This window comes from Palaemon carinicauda, chromosome 9, assembly GCF_036898095.1.
Source record: "Palaemon carinicauda isolate YSFRI2023 chromosome 9, ASM3689809v2, whole genome shotgun sequence".
NCBI lineage: Eukaryota > Metazoa > Arthropoda > Malacostraca > Decapoda > Palaemonidae > Palaemon > Palaemon carinicauda.
In genome coordinates, this window is record NC_090733.1 from 132,226,874 (window position 1) to 132,231,873 (window position 5,000).

At 33.5% G+C, this 5,000-nt stretch overlaps 1 long non-coding RNA gene and 1 other non-coding gene across 2 annotated transcripts in view; both read left to right on the forward strand.

Moving 5' to 3' along the window:
• Window positions 1-5,000, forward strand: part of LOC137646876 (uncharacterized) — a 117,949-nt gene that overhangs the window by 82,023 nt on the left and 30,926 nt on the right. The gene's annotated exons all lie outside the window — the stretch shown is intronic.
• Window positions 2,523-2,595, forward strand: TRNAM-CAU (transfer RNA methionine (anticodon CAU)). Its single transcript has one exon. It is a non-coding gene; the product is annotated as a tRNA-Met (tRNA).

Below are 5,000 nucleotides of genomic sequence, written 5' to 3' on the forward strand. Positions count from 1 at the left end.
CGCCCATGGACGCAATAAGTTGATTAAAACAAAATCTCTCTCTCTCTCTCTCCTCTCTCTCTCTCTCTCGTCTCTCTCTCATCCTCTCTCTCTCTCTCGTAGAGACAAAACCTTCCCGTGAAAATCGTCTGGCTAGCTCAAGCACTGGCCGGAAACGGTAACTTCCGTCGAGTTGTGCCGTTTAATTGTAGCCTTTGTGGCTTAATAATCTCTTTGTGCAGTTGTAATGAACCGTAGCCAAGGCAGGTTATGATTCTCCGTCGGATCGAATCCAGGGTTTGTGGCACGAACAAAGGATAATCAAAAGGCCGACACAATTCATCATCAAGAGATTTTGTGTTACTGTTTTAGTGAATCAATAAAAATAGCATATCTCTTGCTTGGGGGTACACTTGTGCACACTAATTCTATCTTATTTCTCGATTCCTATTTTTTTTATATGCTATAGATAAAGAGCATAATTGCTAGCTTTGCTGGGGGTACACTTGTGCACACTACACTATTCTATCTTGATTTCTCTTCCTATATTTACTGATTTAGATAGATATCAGAGTAAAAATGAGCATATCACTTGCTGGGTGTTCACTTGTGCTATTCTATCTTTTTTCTCTTCCTATTTTTAAGCTTTAGTAGATTTATTACTGTTTTTAGTAATTAAATAAAAATAGGCATATCTCTTGCTGGGGGGTACACTTGTGCACACTTCTATCTTATTTCTCTTCCGTATTTTTTTAAGCTTTTATAGTTTATTTATTACTGTTTTAGTAATTCAATAAAAGATAGCATATCTCTTGCTTGGGGGTACACTTGTGCTCACAATTCTATCTTATTCTCTTCCTCCTTTTTTGAAGCTTTTATAGTTTATTTATTACTGTTTAATAATTCAATAAAAATAGCATATCTCTTGCTTGGGGGTACACTAGTGCACACTATTCTATCTTTATTTCTCTTCCTATCTTTTTTTAAGCTTTTATAGTTTTATTTATTTACTGTTTTAGTATTTCAATAAAAATAGCATATCTCTTGCTTGGGGGTACACTAGTGCACACAATTCTATCTTATTTCTCTTCCTATTTTTTGAAACTTTTATAGTTTATTTAATTACAGTTTAATAATTCAATAAAAATAGCATATCTCTTGCTTGGGGGTACACTCGGGCACACTATTCTATCTTATTTCTCTTCCTCTTTTTTTTGGAAGCTTTTATAGTTTATTCAGGAAAGATCTAATTTAATGTCGTTACTGTTCTTAAAATACTTTAATTTGACTTCATTACGTCTCTTGTGGTTTATTTATTTCCTTGTTACCTTTTCCTCACTGGACTATTTTTCGCTGTAGGAAGCCCTTGGGGTTTATAGCATCCTGGTTTTACAACTAGGGTTGTAGCTTAACAAGTAATATAATAATAATAATAATAATTATAATAATATAATAATAATAATAATAATATATAATTAATAATAATAATAATAAACCATTTGGAGCTTGTTATACAAATGAAAAATATAATGATCATTGAGTTTCATCTCCTCCTCGCCCTTCTGCTTTCCCACCACACTTTACTTCATAGCTTTTTCTCCTCCAGTCAATAGAATATCTATTTTTTTTTTTTTTTTCAATTCATGAAGATGAGTTTAAGCAACGTACACATTGGAACCGTCAAAGTCTATAGAAAGTCTATTATGTAGATCTTGGAACAGTATCCTTACGATATAGCCATGATATTTTAAGTTAAAATGCTTTTGTTATTCAAAAACCCATAAAACATTTGAATATCCGTATTATGTCCGTCACAAAAATACTATTGCTGTATTAACTAGAGATTCTTATGCTTCAAAATGCTTGATCTTGTTCAAAACCCATAAAAATTATTTGACTGCCCGTATTCAAAATACTATTGCCGTATTAACTAGAGACAATCTTTCACTTCAAAATTTACTATCATAAACATTCTAGACCTTTATTTTTTTTTATCACAATCCTCCCTGAAATCAAAACAATTAATCGATAAACTCAGTTGTTGCTTTATCAATAGTATTTGTTAAAATTTAAACCAGACTCGTATGATGGAAAAGGCTTCGAACACGGCCACAGTCGAAAGCCCAACTAATGGCTGCAATGTAAATCGTATGTTATTACGATATTTGCCAGCCATTTACTTTACTGCCGAATACGGTGATGTATAATACTGTAGTTTACGAGCTGCAGGTTTAAGCACTACAGATTACGGGTAGAATGGAGAGAGATTGTTTATACCCCGATCACTTGCATTTTTAACTTTGTTGGAACTTTTCAGCGCTATTCTTTGTAATCAATATATTCTGCAGTCTATGCCAGCAAGACCTTAATCCTTTAGATTTGTATCCATATTTTAAACTTTTCAGCTCAATTTTTATCAATAGATTCAAGGGACCTCTCTCTAACAACACACCTGTTATCACAAATTAGCCACAAAACGAAACTATTTGAATCATTTATATTACTCTACTGCAAAAATTTAGTTACACACATTTATTGACACAGCCTCGGTAGCGCAGTAGGCAGCGCGTCAGTCTCATAATCTGAAGGTCGTGAGTTCGATCCTCACTCGGGGCAAAACTGTTTTCCTTACGAAGCTTAACGGGTCGTAACCAGAGAAAGAGGAGTCTGCTATATTTATACCTAGTTACAACCCCAAGGTTCTCCAAAGGGAAAAGTAACTAATAAACCATTCATATTTGCAAGTGACGGCAAAATGGAAGTCATCATAGACTATATTATACAAAACTTACCTTTTGCCAATAATTTTAACATATAGGAATTTACAAAATGTTGGCACTTAAAGTACTGCCAATTCAACCCCCCGGATTAGGAAGATCATTCCTTAATCTGGTCACAGCTGGAATAAAACTTCTAAAATATTGTGCCTTATGATGGAGAGGGCAAGAACCCAGCCACTGAGGGGGGGCAAGCCAAGCCAAGCCAAGCCCGGGCAAATTGGGAGGGTTGGCGGCAGGAAAGGCATCAGGCCATGAAAAATTAGCCAAAACTAATATGACCAGTGGAAATTGTGAGATTAGAATTAATGCTAGAGTATATATATGATGAAGTGTGGGACAGAGGTAACATCGACCCCACATAATGTGGGAAAAGATGCAGACAAAGAAGAAGAAGAAGAAGAAGAAGAAGAAGAAGAAGAAGAAGAAGATGGAGAAGGCAAGACTGTAAAAATTAACTACATACCTAATACTACGTACAGGATGGTACAGGCTGGGCAGATCTGGATGCAGTGGATGATGTGAATTATGAAAAATCCTATGCAACGTGTATAAAGAAATGGTAATGCCTCGAAGAGGTAATCTGGTTCTCATGGGAGAGAACTTTTTAAAAAGATAATCCATACTAAATTTGTACCACAGCAGTCAAATACCAACTTAATATATAAATCAGATCGAAAAACGAGTTATTGTCTTTTAAGGAATTGAGAGAGAGAGAGAGAGAGAGAGGAGAGAGAGAGAGAGAGAGAGAGAGAGAGAGAGAGAGAGAGAGAGGAGAAACTGCTATCTTCGATGTAACTAGAAGCAACAATATAATGTGCGTTTACATTAACAGCAAAAAAAAAGAGAGAGAGAGAGAGAGAGAGAGAGAGAGAGAGAGAGAGAGGAGAGAGAGAGAGAGAGGAGAGAGAGAGAGAGAGAGAGAGAGAGAGAGAGAGAGGAGAAACTGCTATCTTCGATGTAACTAGAAGCAACAATATAATGTGCGTTTACATTAACAGCAAAAAAAAAAAAGAGAGAGAGAGAGAGAGAGACAGACAGACAGACAGACAGAGAGAGAGAGAGAGAGAGAGAGGAGAAACTGTTATCTTCGATGTAACTAGAAGCAACAATATATTGTGCGTTTACAATAACAGCAAAAAAAAAAAGGCAAGATTATTAGCATAAAAAATATACGTATTAAATAAAACGTGTGTCCGATTATCATATCTTCAGTGTGTAATAACAAGAATCTGAGAGTAGTGAACTCCATGTTTACCTTTACTGTCATCCAATCAGAGAGCAGCCTTTGATAGAAGGCACTGGAGAGAGCGCATCAGACAACCGACCCTTTAATGTAGGGAAGAAGAAGAAGAAGAAGAAGAAGAAGAAGAAAAAGAAGAAGAAGAAGAGAATCAAGAAGAGCGCAGCCATAAGCTGAAGTACGGGAAGAAATGTCCTTAGGGTCTTCGATCCTCTTTTGTATTACCAAACTTTTTATGGCATGGTGATGTAAACGTGTTAAGAAATAATAATGAAATAGAAAAGGCATAAATAATGGGGAAGAAAATTTCAATTAATTAATAAATTCACATTGACAGTTCTATAGTAAAAACTATCAGCCGAACGCAACATTTAAAGAAATAATTATTATTTTATTTTTTCCTTAATTATATATGGAGTCTATTTAAAAATTACATTACATCAGTTACAATATATTAACCTGTAGTATAGTGGCATTTCTACTAAGTTTATATTTATAAAATTTGTCATTTATTACCATCTATTTGCTATACTCAATAACAATAATCTAATCTGCAGAAACTTGATTTGAAATATAATAGCATTTTCAGCTTTTAGGAATAGTAATAATTATAATTCTGGTGATGATGACGAAGATGATAATAAAAACACCAATAATAATAATAATAATAATAATAATAATAATAATAATAATAATTATTATTATTATTATTATTTTTATTACTATTATTATTATTTTATAATTATTGTTGTTGTTGTTGTTGTTGTTGTTGTTGTTGTTGTTGTTGTTGTTGTTGTTGTTGTTGTTGTATAGAAAAAAATAATAATTTCAGGCAAAATTACTATTTTTATTCGTTGTCAAATAATATTGGTAAAAGTAGTCTTAAGTAAATGGCGTATAGAAGATGAAATAAATTCTTGGTAATATAAATGAATAATTGAGTGACCGTAACTTTATATACCTTTGATTAATTGAATAGAGATAAAAAGGATTTCAAAATC